The 19412-nt window shown below is 40.7% G+C and overlaps 1 long non-coding RNA gene across 1 annotated transcript in view; it reads left to right on the forward strand.

Moving 5' to 3' along the window:
* Positions 1-19412, forward strand: part of LOC125989080 (uncharacterized) — a 76498-nt gene that overhangs the window by 35684 nt on the left and 21402 nt on the right. Inside the window, exons 3-4 of the long non-coding RNA XR_007488593.2 lie at positions 2176-2302; positions 2394-2476. This is a non-coding gene — a long non-coding RNA (uncharacterized lncRNA). The remainder of the gene's footprint in view (positions 1-2175; positions 2303-2393; positions 2477-19412) is intronic.

Raw genomic sequence — 19412 nt, forward strand, 5'->3', positions numbered from 1 at the left:
CAACTACAGGGTACCGAAGAGAAAAAAAATATAGGTCATTCACTTCAGCCCAGGAAAAACTAGGACATTTGTCCTATGAATATATTTGCTTTGCTTCAAACTACAAGCTAATCATGACACAGAGCCCAAAATTAATTATACTGAAATCAATTGTAAGTCGCAAGAAGTTTAAAAGCCACCGAATGTATAAACTTGAGTGATCGTACTTTGAATGAGCTTTTCACTCGGCTTATCCTATTAACATAGCTGACTTTATGTCACAGGCTGTTAGCACTGGCATCATGAAGAATGTGCCTTAACGATGCCTTGATGGCATCCCACAAGTGCAGACAATGATTTTGTTCAAAACCATTAAACTTGTTTCATTTAAGCTAATGGGAAACAGTTAAAGCATCTCAATATATGTTTTTGAACCGGACCTTATACCTTTTAATCGAGGGCTTTTGCCCAATACCACCATCAATAAATCCTTTTAAAAAATGTTACTTGTTGTGTTTTATCATAGTAGTCTTTGTCCCATTTAGTCTTTCGGTAACGTTGCTTAGGAAGGACACCCTCAGCAGAGTGAAGATTTGTTGGCTCCCACCTCTCCTGGGAGGCCCTTTATAATTTTTTTTACTAGAGGCTCATTAATGTTTTACCAGAGTAATAAGCCCTGTGCCCTGAGAACGGGCCGCCGCCGTGATTATGGTGCACATATCCATTAAAACTGATGAGCTCTCATGTGACGATGGGAGCTCTGCATCCACAACAAACACTCCGATTGCTTTTGTTTAAGATTTGGAGTGTGCAGGCTACAAAAGTGATTGGCACTCCATCCTCCAGGCTTGACAAACAGTTTTAGTTTTTTGACTCCAAATTAATAACTGCAGCAGCATGAAATAACACCACAATGTTTTAAGTGGTACTACTTACTACAATATATTCAATATATTATTCAATATACTACATTGCAACAAAATCCCTGTCAGATTGCTGGATGATCTTACTTTATTTTATTATTATCTATTTATTCTCTTTTTGCTTCAAATTGTTTTTTCGTCAACGTGTATATCCTTTCAGATTGCATTCAACTCAGTATTACCGCCATTGTCATTACCATGACATGTCTTTTTGCTTGATGCTAACCTCTGCCATAACTAATAGAAATTCACTCTTGTACTGGTATGTGTCAGTTTTTTTCATACTTAGTAGGTACAGGTTTCATTAGTTTGATTATATTTTTTTACTACTGCCCATATGAACTGGGAAGTGTTCTACTGTAGAGGGTCAGAACAACGTGAAGGCTGGCGCAATTGGCTAGGTGGCACATTCACACTGAGCGTTGCTGTAGTTCGAGAGACCACCCCCCCAACTACTACCCCCACCCCAACTAGTTTTTACGGGATTAACAGTAGCATAAATGTTCAAGTCAGTGCTTTGCTGTGCGTGTGGCTTCCCTGCAGCTGCACGCTGGCCGTGTGCCGCTGCAAGCTTTTGTGAGCTGGACACCATGTGGGAGATGCATCTTGTCCTGCCAGCGAGCCCTCCGGTGCTGGAGTGGCCCGCGCCTGTGCGGTGCTGCGGGCTGTCGTTAACATTATTGACAGGTGGTGCATGAAGCCAAATGTCCTTGTGAGGACCCTGAAGGCAACTTTTCAAACTAAAGTTAAAGTCCAGCAGAGTCAATCAAATGTTTTTCCTCCTCCACTGTAATAACCTGCAGAGCTGTGACAGATAGGAGGAAGAGGCATTTTCAAAATCAAAGGGAAAACTCACTTCTCAAACATAACGTCACGTCGCAAGTCAGTATTCAGTATTCTGCTGTTTTGCCTCACAAGTGTAAGCCTCGCCGGCTTACAATAAGGGAACTCATCATCACATTCAGCTAAATGCCAGGGGGGAAGAAAACTCAGCAGAAATTGTAAATCCCAGACAAATGTCACCCATCCGACTGACATTCCATATGTTTGCACTCAGGCGGGACTTCTTGCATCTGTCATCTTGTCCAGGTGAAAGTGTGGACTGGTTTAAAAAAAAAAAAAAAAAAAAAAGAGCCGTACGTGACACATTTACCTGCTGGCATCTGGCAAAAAAAAAAAAAAAAATCAAGATTCTCAAGGTGGCGCTCTTAGATTTACTGTGCAAATATTCAAGCAGATGTTTATAGGCGCTTTTTTTTTTTTTTTTTGGCAGGTAACGTCAAACAGATTGTGCCTCCTTAGTGATGACGCATAGCTGCTGACACGGCAACAGATGGCCTGCTGGATGCGCAGCCTCTCTCACATGGTCATGTCTGAAGATGGAAGGGCTTCACTTGAAGGTACAATTGGTCTTCCTGTGGGCTGTATACGACTTTTTTTTTTGTTTTACAAATAAGCCTTAATGGTGAACACATGCTCCTGGGATGACAGGGACTTGTCGTGCCAAGCCGACTGTGATGAAGAGTGCCAAAAATGTTGTCGGATGACGTCACTTCATAAACCGAAAGTTCAAGGTAAGAGGAAAATTCTGCCTTATTTCGACATTGTGAGAACAATTCATGAACACATAAAAGTCACCAACTTAAGAATTTTGATTATTACATGCAAAAACGATTACAGTGATTTTCAATATAGAAATTATGCATGAAGATAATTTCCAGGAGTTTTTTATTTTTAGGGGGGGGCATTTTTGGTGCGGTTTGTTTAGCTAGGTTAGAGCATAGTAGTCAAACTTTGAGATAAACTAAATCACCTGCTACATTTGCAAATGATCAAATGCAGTTGTGTTGTGGCCAAATGAGTGTGGCATTTGCTGTGTGATGAGTTGGGGAGTCAGTCGGAACGGAAGCATGTCCACACATGGAAGCTTTAAAGCAGTATGCCGAGATCAGGGGCCAAGCTGTCTCCTTGGCTGAAAGCTAATGACACCACTGGGCGAGCTAAGCGGCATTTGGCGCCTAAAATGGCACCAGAACTCAACACCTGCCCGTGTCGCCTTCCAAAATTTGATGGCATTGTGATGAAGCGTACATCTGACGACACAAAGGTTATGTTCTGGTCCATTGCAAATTTTAATCAGAGATGGTTTTTGGGTACTTCAACTTATTTTGGAGTCAGATTTTTTGTAGCAAGTCAGTTGTTTGAGGTGTTTTTAGGTCTTACACAAAAAAACCCTTCAGAAACAATTCTTGAACTTAACCCTTAATTCATACATACTTCTAAATATATTACTCTTATATTATATTATTATTTGATCTTTACGATTATTTTGAAAACTTGATCTGCTTGTGAATAGCGCAGATTCAGAATCAGAATCAGTCAAAAAAGTCTAATAGAGTTTATTTGCATCTCTAATTAAAAAAAAAAAAAACACTTGACCTTATGTCCTATAAAACTTATGTTTATAGTTCTCGTCTTTTTTTTCTCCGTAGACTGACATCAAAATACGGTAGCAAGTTAGCAACCACATTTGTGCTTCCCAAATCATTAACTTTTTACCTTGTCACTCTGTTATGTAGGATAAAAAAAGAAAAACTTTGTTGTATTTTCATCATCCATGCAGGACGTCTGTCTGAATATACCGTAGAACCGCTAATTTTCTTTTCAACTTTGATTGGAAGTCGATAAATGTCTGGCTCAATACTGCACCCGAGGGACAATAATTTGAAGGAGGAGGATATTATTGTTACGCTGCCGTCCCACTCGAGACTCAAACAAGATAATAAATCCTGAATCCGTTTGTGACCAAAAGTGATGTTTTATTTTCCAAAATAGTTGATTTTTTTTTCTTTTTTTAATCAATAGTTTAATTCAGTTTTTTTTTTTTCTCAATTAGTCGAGTCGTGTCTGCACTGGGGGTTGATCGGCATGAACTAATTTGTTTCTGGCATCATGGGATCACTTTTCAAATGTCGCCGCTTGTAAGAGATGGACATTGCCACCTGTCTAGCCTCAGCGATCAGCCAAAGGTCAACTCGCTACGCTTTTAAAATACTGCCCCAGCCCTTTTTCATGCATGTGTCGGCATCAAATGAGGCTTCCACAAATGGAGCAAGTCAAGGCTCTGACATTTTGTCACAGTCCCTCTCAGTAGAGTTTGTTATGGGCTAGTTCAAATGAAAAGTTGAAAACTAGCCTGTTGTCAGGGTAGAATATCAATCTGCTTGATTGTTTTAATTACTTTCATTCATTTGTATTTAGCATTTGAATAAAAAATGCAAGCTCGGCCTAAAAACAAATTAATGGTGCGGATTGAGATTTTAAGATTTGAGGACCCGCAAGTGGAAAGTAATTAACCTGAGTCTCAGGGTTCCCGAAGATTAGATAAAGCCATATGTTTGCCGTCACTATCATCCAAAGTCAAGTGAGGATAGACTGTGTATTAATATTAAATTAACGAACAAGAGTCATTATGTGAGCTCCTTGAGTAGATTGATGATTTTTTTTTTTGTAAAGTCACATCCACTTCAACCCTCACTCGTTTAAGCATCATCCATCTCACTTAGACACGGAACATAAAGACGTCGCCTTTATTGCCGAGTCTAGCGCAAGAATGCTGAATTATTTATTCTATACAGCTATGGTACTGCAAAGATCCGCAACATTGAACTGTAGTTTGACCAGCCTACAATACAGAGGAAGAAGAATAGAAAGAAACATCCTACAAGTCACAATTTAGTTTTGTTAGTTTCCTAGATGTTTGGTAAATAAGCTCTTAATGAGTCATAAAATCCACACTCTTGGTGTTTTGTGCATTTAACATACAACTTCTTTCATGGTCAGAAATGAACATTTTGCAAATTCTCATGTCATGAACACAGGCTTGAAAATATCTTGATGTCAGGAGGTCCTCCTCATTTTCTTCATCCACAACATAGCTTTGCTTCTTTGCCCTCAATTACTGTGTGATCAAATAGGATTTTTTTTTTTTTTTTTTTACAGTGTAAAGTGAGACATTAAACAAGGAAGCATCTTCTGTGGTGCAGTCATAAAAATGAAATATCTCAACAATACATTCATAGCACATCTGATCTCCAATGAATTCACTCAACTATTCTCATAAAGGGAAAATGCATTAGTGGAAATTGCACAGCCTCCATTGAGTTCGAATACAATGACTCTAAAGCATAAGCTGCCAGATAATTAAATGGACCCTGGCAACACTCAACACACAAAAATGTAAAGCGAGAGAGCTTAGAGCACACAAAATGGAAAAGAAGGAAACGGATTTAAATTATTTTTTTAGAATAAAAATTATAAGTCGACATCCTCTGGTTTTCAGTCAAATGTGAATACTTTTGTTTAATCCAACGTGGAAGCAAAACAAATCATCTTTGTGCTTTATACAGCTCGAGAATTTCATGTAAACATTATGCAGAAAAGAGATCAACATTTTTGTTTGCTCATTTTCCAGTTTTTTTATATGCTGTAGCAAACAAGATCGGTGTTATCTGAGCTCAGAATTTACTGCTGACACACATATGGCATCAAAATGCGTACAGTTTTTTTTATTAGAAAGGCCTGGACCGTAAAGTCAGACATTGCCTTGTTGTTGGATTGTACTCATTGATGGTAGACTGACTCCACATTTCGTGACCTATTAATTTGTCGACGTGCATTATCAACAGTTTTGCAATAGTGCCGCTCAAGAAACCGCAGGAGGCAATGTGTTTGTACGTTACAATTCACTGCCCGCAAATGAAGCCCAGCTGGCGGGAAAAGTAATCAAACCTCGTCGACAGAAAATTGAATAGTAACATATTGATGTACTGTGTGCGCTGCATCCGTACATCACTTTTAAAAGCAAACGTCCAGACAAATGTCCGCGGCTCACTCAGCCCTTTTTCTTCTTTTCATGTTTCTCTTATTGTGATGGATGCCTGCTGTGGGGCCCCCCTGACCTCTCATTGATAGATTGACGCACTTCACAGTGCAATAATCCAGTGTTTCAATGCGCATCTGCGGTCCCAATACAATTTGTCACTGACAGGGTTCACATTCGAGCCTACCCCCCCACCCCGCGTTAATTGTTTGCTTCCTAAATTGATTGGCTCACAGTCCCCCAGCCTCGTAAATATCAGGTAATGGTGCATCGCCATTTTCTCAGCTGTATCAAAAATGATCACTCCCTGAGATAAACCCACACAACATATATTGACATCTCCAATGGTCAACTTGCTAAGTTTTGGTACGTGAACAGAATGCCATCCGTCATCCGGACAAGAAGGCGATTAATTGTGAATGACATCTGACACAAGCTGGTTCAAAACAATCTTTCAGCCAAACAGTCGAATTGGGATGAAAGGAAGAAGCCAAGCAGAACTCGAAGGGCTTGTCCTTCCCGTTGAGGCCTGATCATCTTTGTGCACTCGTCAGCTTCGCTTAGTGTCCAGAGGTTATTTTGATTGTCACGGGCGCTGCTTTGGGCGACGTGTTACTTCATTTTTTTGTGTGTGTTGTTGTTGTTCTTGTGAGTGAGGTTTAAAAAAGGACCAGCTACTTTGTTCAAGACCATGGGTGAATCATTTTTAGACTGGCAGAAGCAGGATTGACTCACCGATGCCATCATAGGGCTAAGCTTTTACTCATTCTTTTCATTTTCTTTTATTTTTCATTGTAACTGTGTTAAAGATGATTTTTAACTTAATTGAGCTGAAAGATCTTCATGGTCCTTGTCAGATGACACATTTGATAAACACTGAATGCTGACGATGCATTTTTCGGGGTCCTGAAGCATTCCTTAATTTGAATGCAAGCAGCCCTTTAATTTGATTTATTTGTTTTGTTTTGATGTAAACAAACTGGGACGGTAACATGCAATATTTGGTGTAAAACTATTTTTCCTCCAAATGTGTTCATGGAACATTTTCAATTTGTATCTGAAGGTGCCACTATGTTTCCTTGTGTCAGGTGGAATGGTGAATGTAACCTTCAAACCTTCTGCTTTATATTTTTCTGCAAAGTGGACAATTCAGGGAGAGCAGACATTGAATGTGTCATGTTGCTTCTGAAAGCTTGGCTTACTTTACCGGCGCATTAACTAAGAGGGGCATGTCTTTGTGAAAAGGTGACTTGATTGATGCTTGGCGGGATACATTGGGATTGTCTACAAGCAAACACTTATCATTTTTAACGGCATTCTTTCATCTATTGACCTGCGAGCTTTACGTTAAAATGAATCCTGCTGTATGACAAGTCAAGGTCAGTACGTAGTGTGGCACTGTGAAATTTGTTGTAACAGGGAGAAAACACTCATTTCCCGCCTGCGTATTCTGGCAAGCGTACATTTTCGTGACTGGCATGCTGATGGATCTTAATGTTCTTTGTTGCCGTGGTACTGGCATGTCCGTAATGTGTTGCTGAGAGCTTGTGGCCGTGTCACAAATGAGCGTGACATGATGCTGGATCAAGACCCCTGAAAGTTAATGCCTACAGACGGCTACCATGATGGCACCTCATACTAACCTCGGGTTCTCCACCAAGCCTTTAAATGTGGACGCCGTATGGAGCCTTTCCATCACCGTGAGTGAGTGTGGCCAGGTCTCGGGCAGACACCGTGAAATGGGTACGCCTCTGGATCACGAAGCAGACCACTCAGCCCTCACTGCCCAGAGCTGCTCCATTTAGCACGGCCCATTAGCATGATGACGCTCCGTACGCTTGCCATTCATTCGTCCCCCCGGCGCAGAGGGTGTCTGACCACGCTTCCGTTCAAGGTGCTCCGCTCCGCTGGATAGGCTGCGTCGACGCTAATGTCCTCGGGCTCCGCCGGCCGGTAATGACTATGAGCCGGGCGAGACGTGTAGGATTGATAGTTCTGATTAGATGTGCTGTCTTGGGGGATGTGAAGCTTTGGCTTATTGATTTGTTTTGAGTATGATATTAATCTTGACACCAAGCACGTATTGGTACTTTAAGGATGTCGAGCGTCGGCTTTTCTTTCTTTTAATTGACATCTTTATATTAAAATGTAGGAGTGTGGCGCTATGATGAGGCTGCCTAAATCAATAAAGTAACCTTTTCACAACCACGGCATTAACGTGGAGCATTGTGTGCACGTACAGTACATGCGTTGCGTGGGTGTGCGCCATAATGTAAAGGTCACTATGGCTGTCGTGCCAGTGATTTATTACCCGGCCAGGGGGGCCCAGGGAGCCGCCGGCGTCCGGCTCTGCGGCCACGGGAGTCACGCCACCCAGCCACATCGCATCAACGAGCAACACGGCTACCCTGCTTTGCTTCACTGATGCCGGCTGACACATGACTTTGTCTTCGAGACTTGGTGTTGCAAAGCTTGCAGGTCAAGTAGTGCAACAAAGGGTTCAGGCGGAAATAGATTAAAGCTCATGACAAGAAAGTGATGGAGGCATGTACGGTAGGCCTGAAAGTTTTGTTAAAAGTTTATAATGGAACATTACTATTATAATATTCACATGCAGGAGTCTCATCTTGGCCGTAGTTTTATTGGGTTTTATTAGGTTGGGTAACTCTTCAATTCCGAGCATATGAATGAACGTCTGGCGTCTTCGGCTTCCCCGAGCCCCTCCTACCCCTCCATCTCCAACCATAGAGCTGCTCGAGCCCCGGGGCCCAAATAACTCTCCGATGACGACTCACAGAGACATCTTCGTAATTTAAGGCACAATTCCTTTTTTTCCTGGGAGCTTTATAAAAATCTATATTGTGGCCATAAACAATACTGGCTTCCCGCGAGGCTTCGGATTCTCCTTTTTATGTATGCAGAGAGTTATGATTGAGGCAAGTGGCTCTTTGCTGAAAGGCCAAGCAGCAATCTAGTGGAACCCGGCCGCTGTCCGTGGCCATTCATATGGAGCTAAACTTTACCTGACCTTTGTCTGCCGTTACATTTTCCATAGGATGTCAATTTTGAATCATTTATAATGTCCAGTGTCTCACTCCATCTAAAACCATGGTGGCTGAAATTGCTTGAATGTTGTTTTGGAGCTCAGACACCCGATATGCGTTAACCATAGGCTGCAAATAAAGATGGATGACTGCATATCTTGACCTTCTTGTGGTCACTTATAGTGTAGTAGTTCACTCAGTGAAGGTGTAAATATGAGTGTGTCTGGTTGTCTGCCTATATTATATGTATCTTGTGGCAATCCTAAACAGGATAAGTTGAAATGAACTCGTCTTACCATCTGGAGGCTTGTCAGAGCCCATCTTAGGTTTATATCAGTGGCCATCAACAGAAGGTCACCATGAAACGTTCAATTGGTAATTTGGGATGCTAAAAACAAAAACAAATTAATTACGCTGGTATTGCCCCTGTTGCCAATGTTTGCGACTTGTGGCTAGCAGCTAGCCGCTAAGTGAGTGCCCTAGGCAAGCAGCTAATTCTTAAATAGCTGAATTCTTAAAATTCTTAAACTTAAATCACCAAGCTGCTGAAATACACACAGATCTGTTTATGTGTGCAATGCGGTTGAAAATATTGAACATTTTTAATACATTCGTCAACCCCAACCCTATTTGAATGATTTGCCAGGATAATCTGACGGAGACGTCCAAGAATCGGGCTGTTGCTAAGAAGGGGTAAATTTGGTGCGATTATCAATATGTCTGTATCCAGATTGCAAGGAGCGAGCTTTGTGTGTACAAGCAATTAAAAACTCAATATTTCACGATATATTGCCTTACGGTTTCACATATACTATTTTGTCTTTATGTCTCAGGCATCTTTTTCCTTTGAATAAATCAATCGCAGATCCCTGTGTAGATTTCCTATGGGTATTGTACATAATGCGGTTACCTACTTTTAAGATTAGTTCTGCAACCTGCAACCCACTTGTGGTTGCGTGTGTTTTTTCACCGCTTCCATATGTCACAACAACAGTAGAGCTATGTACATAAATACTTGTTTTTCTTTTTTCCCCACATGCCAGAAAATGACTTGACTCGAGTCTCTGTGAGTTTAGAGTATTTTTTGCGGCAAAGGCTAATTGCTGTTGCGACAATTTTTGCTTGTGAGGCAGCTTGCTGTGACAGTTCCTTATGTGTACTAAAGAGGCTGCAGGCGTTATTCCACTTCAGCCTGACACCGCTGTCTCTTCCTATTCCATCGCACTGTATTAGTCATTAAACTGGGCACTGACACCCCTCATCATATCATCACCCTAATCGTATCCGAGCATCCATTATACTATGTATTTATGACCACATCATTAGCATCCCTTCACAAACCCCCTCCCACTTGCTGTCACTGTGACTTTATTGTACATCAGGGCTTCAAAGCTGCTTCTCATCCATCACATGGATGTCCAGGTGAATATATATTGACAAATGACATTCACCGCATTGTGATTCATACAGACGTGTTACGTTCTCACTGCAACGTTATTTCTGTTCAAAGAGTCCCGTAAGGCTGGCATAGGGAATGCTCGAGATGGTGCTTATTGTTGTTTCCCAAGCTCTAAATAAAGACAATTCTGAGTGTAGCAACTTCAGCCAATAAAGCTGTAGCCTGAGATGTGCGGCTAGCTTGAGTCTGCTGTGTGTCCCAATGTGATGATGAGCCGAACCAAACTCACTTTATGAGGAAAGTAAAACTTTACAGACGGGCTGAGTAGAACTTTTCAAACAAGTCGCAGCCACAGAGCTGTAGTCCCGCCTTCAGTCCAACTGTGTTGCCCGATACTAAATGACTTGTGCTCCCATCGTTAGGATAGTGCAGCACAATCTGTTCCCCGATTCATTGGGAAATACGTTGTACATAACACGTTACTCGATCCCCACTCCACGTAGATTGAATTCTGAATTGATCCACCATTGTACAGTATTTTAGTTGACAGTACACCAAAACACCATCAAGATGATATCTTTAGAAGAAGAGCATTTTGGGCAAGAAGAACGTTTTGGCACTACGAAATATTTATTCCGAGTAAAAATCAATCCCAACAATTCTTTTCACCACTGGAAACTGACTGAGCCCAACCGAGTGACAGCTCTGAGCTGAATTTAACAGTGAAATACAAAACCCACCGGGTGACATAAAATTCCCAATTAAAATTCTTATCACTTTTTATTGCCCAAAGTGTGTGCTACTCAAACAAGGAATTGGTATTGGTGCTTTGGAGCAAAAACCAAAACAAATTAAAGTAAACAATAAACAGTAAAATTACAATAGTTCTTGAAAGGGTATTGTTTGCATCAATTATCTTACCACGCAGTGAAAAGTAGCCGGATTCAAAGTAAACAAAAAAAAAAAAAATTATATCAAGGAATTTTAATGTGGAGTGGAATGCTAAATAATTCAGTTTCCGTGTTTTCACTCTGTGGCGCTCGCTACGGAATGCATCTGGCTATCCATCATTTGCATGATTTGTTTTTTTTACTTGCTTCCTGACTGAGTGATTGTATCAAGTGAATTGACAAATTAAATTCAAAGGCCGCTATGCTCTCACCAGGGTGTATTGAACATTTCTGCTTTATTTGCTGAATCTGCTTTCAGCACCAGTAAACGCACGCGGCTCGCTATTTTTAGCTCCAGGGAAAAAACTGCAAAGCACATCTTTTTTTTTTCTCTACACAAATGCATAAAACAATGTTGAAAGACTGTATGTGATGAGTTCATAAAGTGCAATGGTGACATTTTGGTTCATCTCCATCTTTGAGTTACATTTGAAGATTCCTCAGCTTTGTTAGTTTTCCAATCCTGAAAGAGTCGACTGCATCTTTCGCGAGTATTCTGATAAGCAACAATGGTCAAGTCATAGAGACATTTTTTGATGGATTAAATACGAAGAAGTCATGACATTTTATGGCTCCACGCAACAGGGAGTTCACGAGTCTTTCTCATTTAAATGCTGTAAAAGTATCTTGTTCTTTGAGATAAGCAATAAAGCCAGGGGCTATCCAGCAAAGCCATTAATCCCAAATGTCAGTGATTTATCTAAAACAGGCTAGATAATAAATCTTTTATAGAAATGCAGTCGCAAACCTGGCATTACTTTAATGCAATCTGCTCGCCGATTTACTGTCCTGATTGGGTTAGCGTGACAGGCCCAGTTACTGGGTCGCCTGAAGTCCATTTTGCAATATAGCTTACCTCTGCAAGAAGTAGTCGTATGCTTCGGGAGCCTCTTGTATAAATGACAACAGGGAACCTGGCACCCCCCTCAGGTTAGAGTAAATTAACCCCATCTGCTCGATTGGAAGACCTCACTGATGATTGTCACTCCCCAGGTCTTTGACGGGTTCTGCTGCAAAAGGAGCTTTATATGGCGTTAACACAGCTCGAGTTGATGGGGAATGACAACTGTCGGCCCCCGCCGGGGACCCGCTATTTTTTCTCTGGGCTATTCCTGCACGCTCTGTCTTCAGTGCCGTAATAAGCTCGGCTGCTCAGGTGCTCGGCGAGATAGGACGTCTCCGCTTGGCCCTCCGTGACACACCGGCAAGATATTAGCGCAGAGTCAAATATAATTACGGGAACCTGTCTGCGCCATCTGTAGTCGAGCTCCTCGGTTGAAACTGGGGCCACAGGCGTGATTATTGAGCAGGTATGGGAATGTGCAACTGGGACCATGACCCGCTCCCACTCTCCCTTCCATCAGGCCCTCAGGACCACATGTGATTCCAACTAGTTTTTGTGGAAATGGCCAGCAAACTGCGCCCACGACAACATTGCAACACCCCGCCAGCCCATCATTGATTGGTAGTTTGGAACGTTTATGAATCAATTTTGATTATTATGAGCAAATAGATTTTACAGACATTGGAGATGTTGCACCAGTCTGTGATAGCAAGTGCCATCTAGTATTTAGCTGTTGTTTGCAGGGATTAAAAAAAGATCAATAAACTCATCAAGAAGGCCGGGAGCACCATTGGAACTGAAGATGAATATGTTTGAGCCAGTGAGGGACCAGATATGACATCTCTTCATCTAGGACAATCATTCACGTCTTCTTCGTCTCACAAAGGAGCTCTTTTTCAAACAGCTTGCTGCCGGAAACAACACTTCAGATCAGCTTTTAGACCGTTGACTCGTATAGCGATTCCCCACTGGGTGTGAAGAAATTGCTTCTAGACACTGACAATAACGTCTAATTTTTCACATCAATATTATTCAATTTGAGTGTACAGCAATGTCTGTGTAGTAATTGCGAATTTTGCTACTGTGACAATCTAAATTTCCTTACGGGGGTGAATAAAGTATCCTATCTATCAGATCTATCTAATCTGTCTAATCTAATTGAGACTTGTTAAACAGTCATAGAGGATTTGACTGCAATCTAGATTCTCAAAATCTTGCATGTTCGGCATCCAGACCAAAGAACAGAGGGGCATGTCAACAAGCTCTCTGACTGGCAATAATCACGAGGCAAATAAGCAATCAGACACAGGAACTCATTAAACACATTGTTGCGCGGTTTCATTATGTCACACAGTCCTATCACATTGCGGGATCTCGACAGTGTTTTTCCCATAAAAGTCTCAATTCCCAAAGTTATCTATGGCACCGAGTCATCATTTTGATTCTGTTGGACAAACATTTTTCATAACCTAGAAAGAAAAAACTGATCTTCTTTTGATGAAATGTCAGTGGAAGAAACAACAAACCAAAGTGTCACACTGGCCTCCCAATGGAAAGCAATATAACAGATGGCGGATGACTCGCCACATCATCCAGCCCCAAAAGCCTTTTTTACTGCTTAATTTTTTAGTGTGTGATAAATGTAAGAGTTAAATAACTAATTGATGCTTGGGCTGAGTAAAGCACCACTAATGGGCGTTTTTATAACAATGAGATTAGATTGACCCATAATTATTGACATTCAAATTCATAGCGCTAAGGTCAAAAACAATCTGATGCTCGATCACCAGTTTCCTCACGTTTGGAATGTTGGTTTTCTCACAGGTTATGATGAAATAATTGTTTATGCTACATGGTGTCATCTGCCACACAGTTGCCTCACCAAAGTGTAAAAAGAAGTTAAACACTGTACAGCTTAATAATAATTTAATCTACCGGACCTGAAATGTGTTTTGAAAATGAATCTGCAAATTCAAAATTATACAACTTCAAGGTCGTTTGAGGTTACAGGTCACATTATTTCAATCCTAATATGGAACCATTAGATTTCTTAGAGGTATAGTTGACATCAAATGCTCAATGTGATTCGCGCATGCCTTGTGAATGTGTCAAGTCGTGTCCTATGAAAAGGTCTTTGTCGCTGCAAGTATGGTTCTGAGGTGAACTGGCTTACAAAGTTAGGGCTGTTTATAGGTGATAGCCCACTGAGCTGTTGAAAACAAGCACGCACGCTTGCACGCACGCACACACACACACACACGCACAAACACACACACACACACTTGGACTCAATGTGCCTGTGGCCTTTGGAAAGGTTATTTTTTCAGTTGAAATTTTCTGCTGAGATACAAGAGTGGCAGTCTTGAGCATCCTCATGTCCACATATGGGAGATGGTGTAGAAACCTTCTAGCGAACCCTCCCCCCGACACACATACATACACAAAGCCCATTTAATCGATACAGCCGTATCTTCTTTTTTCTCCACAACTTTTCTGGAGTCAAATCAATGTCACATTTATATGTTAATGGAATCCTAAATTATTTACAGTGCAGTTTAACCCATGTGCCCTGTTCCCAGGCACCAAATGATTTCTCCATATAAATTTAAGATGGTGCACTTAGGGCTCCAAGTTGTACTTAGAATTTCTTTCAAGCGATGATCAAATTAAGCTGGATAGTGGAACCTCAAAAGTTGAATCTGTTTGGGGACTCTTGTCGATATTGGATTTCGAAGCCGGCCATGAATATACATTTGGTTTATTGTGTTTCATTACCAAGCTCCCAACCTATTATACTCATGTATCAAATCAATTTTGTCTATTGAATTGAAATGTCATTAATTCATTCAAGTTCACAAACACTGCCACAATGTTTTTTGCTTGTTAGTCGTTATGCACTTAGTTCAGCTAGGCAAATCACCTAAAAGATGACACATGTATGTATTTAATGCACTTTTATGACAAAATCTCTTATCGAATTGGCGCCTCCCTATTGACTGCTTATCACATTGTGAGTCTGTCGAATCGCAGAGTTCCTCACAGACAATAAAGAGGAGCAAAAAAATAAAAAAATAAAAATAAATAATAATTCCATTTTATATCACAATCTTTTCCACACTTTTGGACACAAATAACTCTTGGCAAGTATCTGCTTTGGTTTGAAACGCTGTGATTAAAGGCCTTTGAGAAACAATACTCAATTATCAATCACTATCTCCAGTCACATGTTCAATAAATATAGTCATGCCTTTTAAGATTGTTGCTAAAGTTGCTCAAAGTCAATGAAATTTCAGTGTTCTCAAGTTCATTACAACAAAAGTTCTGTACACTGCGATAAAGGAAAAAAAATGACCATGGAAAATGTACAGTAGCCTATTGCTTGTGGCAAGAAAATAGCACTGTAGTTTAAAAGATTAAAATAAATTATAATACATCAGCCACCTCAAATGTATGGCCAAATATTAGTTCAGTATATGATGTAGGGAGTTCACATACCTTTGCCCCCTCCTCTCGAGCTCCCTCGTCCCCCAAAATGATCCCACCCTCATTACCTTCACCAGATTGATGTTGCCTTTTCATAATGCTCCACATTGACATCACACGCTGTTAGAATGAATAAAAGATAAAAGACTGATTCGTATTCCTGGCGCTCACTTTTTCGTTATTATTGCACCGTGCAAACCTCCTGATCGTCCCTTCCTGTCAATCACCAGAAAACTTTGCCCCAGTCAAGCTGAGTGTGAGTGCTGCTGACAGACAGAAATCACGCACCTTCCTCAAGGGCACGAGAGGTCCGATTATGACAGGGGCAGAACGTGGCTCTGCATTAAGGACGAGCTCGTTCTTCTATTGATGAGCTCTTTTTTTTTTTTTTTTTTTCTTTTTTTTTTCTTTTAAACATAGAGCCAGTGCTTTAAGTGTCGACCAGTAGCGTTTCAGACTTGAGATGAGATTCAGCAATTGTCAGTAAATGATCATGGGGTAGTTTGTCGTTATTTTAACGATTCAATTGGTTCGATTTGGTTCATCCCAATTCAACTTAACTTTATTTATATAGCAGTTTATCACAGCCATTGCTAGATACAAAGTGCTGTACATCAAACTGTTATTGAATATTCTTTCATTTCTTTAATCAGGTTTGCGTTTAACTAAATAGTCTTGGATTCCACACTGAGTTATTTGTCCAAAAAGTTTAGCTTTTCCACTTCTAGCTGCTTCTTCTTCAATGTTTTTGTGCTCTGGCAAATTCAGCCCTTTTCAAATCCAGGTCACATTTCTTGCTTTCAAGTTCTTCTTTCCATGACTCCAAGGTCGACATAGTTTTGATTGCTTCCTTTGTACGTTTCGTTACAAGTTAGCTTTTACAATCCACAAGAATTGTAAATACGCAATCTGACTTTTCTGTCACGCTTTTAAGCTTTCCCTCTAGCTTTTTGTCAAGACTGCCGTTTGGCAGTTCCAGCCTTTTTCAGGTTACTCCAGAAAGACCTCTGAAAATATTGATGCTTTGAAACAGTTTTTGTGTCAGCGCGGTTTTCTAAATTCTCGTCTGAGCTCTGACTAAGTCAAAGTTGCTGCTTTTGTGATGAGCTTATCAAAAAAGCACGTGGCATAACTGTTCGTTTTCCTTTTAATTGTTCAACTGATCTGGTCACCATATCACCAATAATTATCCTGATCCTTCTTTCATTTATTTGAAGTTTAAACTCTTTTATCTGTCTTGGACTTTTGAAGATTTCAATCGTCTTTCCCAGCTGCTGTTCTCCTTTCACTAAAAACAATTTTCCTTATGGCTCTTAACTGTTGAGTTATTTGAAGATTGGCCTTCAGCCTTAACCTGAAATAAGGTCAACGACGGCGGGGAATGTTGCTGATAAACTCTGACCACCTCTTATTCTTTGCTGTATATTAGTTTTGTGTTTGTGAGGTGTCTAAGACAGATCCTTAAGTGAGGTTAAAAGCCAGTGCCTTCCCTGGAGTCTTTCCTTTCTCCTTGTGGAAAAGAGTTTTGTTTCATAGGTGTTTCCTGAACTTTCAATTCATACAGGAACCTCTGTCTATGATTTGACATTTCAATTTTTTCTTTTGTTATTATTCAAGTATTCAGTATCCAACATATCTGCTTTATTTCCTTTCAGCAAACTGTTTTTCTTTTCTAACGTTGGAATAACCTTGGCATGAGTTTTTCAATTTAAGTTTTAGCTTTGAACTTCAGTGCTTGTAAGAGTCACACTATCCAGAAACACACATTATTGATTGCTGAAACCTTCATGGAACTGCTTTGTCTTCTATAAGGTGAGAAAACATAGAGATTCAAGCGTACATCGAAGCCACATGACGCTTTGTCTTCAGGTGAATTGCAGTTTGTCCAGCACCACCGCTCGAGGTGAGTTCGTCTAACAGTCTTTAAACATGGCAGATAAGAGAGAATAATTAATTTATCAGAGCAAGCCAGGCTTTAATCCCCGGTGTCCTGGTGATAAGAGAAGGTTTCTTTTCTCCAGATCCCTCGACCGATAGGCGCTTTTGCCTCCGCGTTTTGCCGATAATAAGCCTGTCAAAGAGGCACGTGACTCCGGGCTCTGTCCCGTGCAGGTTATCTCGGCGCCGCACGTTCCTGTCTCCTTTTCCTGACAGCCGACAGCTCGCAGGTCGCCGGGGCCTTTGAAAGCTTGGGAGTGCGGGGGCCCTGTGGGCGTCTCTGTCATTTAAAAGCGGCTAATTCAAACATCAGGTGGGTGCAAGGCCACCGGAGGATGCAGACCGATGGACAGACTCGCCACGGGCTCATCTTGAATAATTCCTTTAAAAAGCAAATAAAATGCATTTTTAATAGCCCGCACTCGGTCTACTTCTTCCCTCCCCTGTCTGTAATTGATTGGCTGTCTGCAAGATAGAAAGTGCTCGGGCATTTTTTTTTTCTTTCTATCCAGATAGTTGCTCGGTCGGAGTCGAAGAGTAATGAGATCCAGCTGTTTGTGACAGGAAATTCAGTAATGGGGTGGCACAAAAGTGCGGTGGTGGAAGTGCGACATATGTATCTGCATGGTAAGCAAATTTGGAAAACATATTTTTACATACTGTATATGTCTTAAAATCTTGTCAGCTGCCACAAACCATCTTTCCTTCCCCTGTCACGGTTTATAATATTCTGAACACAAAAGCTCCAAAGACACATCAAATTGAGCTCCAACTGTGGCCTTGCATCCAATGATTGACTTTGTTAAGATTTATATTTAATACCTTTATGCAGCCATTGTTCCAAAGTTAAAAGTCATCTTTCTGTACTTAACAGTCAAAATTATTTGAAAAAATTGTGTCTTTAATGAATGTTGGGTTACAGACAACCCTAAAATTTATTCCAATATTTATAAAATAAATATTTCAAAAATGTATTAAAAACGAGTATGACACTTACAAGTTAACTTTGAAATAAAACAAATTGAAGGTTATCTTAAACTTAAGCACCAGATTAATTAAACACCAAGGCAAAATCATTGTCAATTCGATTTGAAATAGACGAGTAAATGAAGCTTAATTTCTTGGTGTTGTAACTGATGTTAAAAATGCCAAAAGAAAAATCTTGGCAGACATTACTGTCTATGAATGACCTACTTAACAGGATACAAGGAATAATTCAAAGCAAACAAGGGGTAGAACTTGAATTTTTCGACTTCTTCCGACTCCCTTTGAACATGTAAAATGCTCTGAAGGAAGACGTCTAAGCTGATCTTTTCCATCCTTTCAATCTTTATTTTCCGCATCTTTATGTGTCAATATGAATCAACTAATTAAGAATTCCTACAATGAATTATTATCATTAGAAAATGATGCCGTTTTTATGCAAGTGTCCTGCAGTGCACTGAGTCCCGTGATCTGAAGAACTCTTGTTTGTATTGCACTGCTGATGGAATGATAATTGTGGCTCATTACCTTTTCAATTTGGTGGCTGAGTGGTGCGCAGAATGAGATCGGAGGATGGCTTGTGTATCTCCGGGGAGCAGAAGGATGTTGACAGAGTGGAAGTGCGCCCGGTAGCCTTTGCGTCACTCCGGTCCATCGTTTCCCTAAAGCTTAAGTGCTACGGGGCTGACTGCATGCTTTTGCATAGTGACTCAGCTCATATGAAACACAAAATGGCAGAGTTACTGTAACCAAACTAAGTGTGAATTCGATCATTTATTTGTTGAACTGTGCACTTTGATGTTTTGTTTGTTACTATTGATCTTCCCAGGCACAACAAATGCAATCCAAGGTCAGCCATGAATGATTCACTTCATGTCCTCTCTGCCTTTCTGTCGTTGTCCGTTTGTCATCCTCTGGCTAACTAGCCCGCCTCAGCTTTTTTCGATCTGTCCACCTCAGTTAAGGAAAAAAAACATTTAGCCAAT

This window comes from Syngnathus scovelli, chromosome 2, assembly GCF_024217435.2.
Source record: "Syngnathus scovelli strain Florida chromosome 2, RoL_Ssco_1.2, whole genome shotgun sequence".
Taxonomy (NCBI): Eukaryota; Metazoa; Chordata; class Actinopteri; order Syngnathiformes; family Syngnathidae; genus Syngnathus; species Syngnathus scovelli.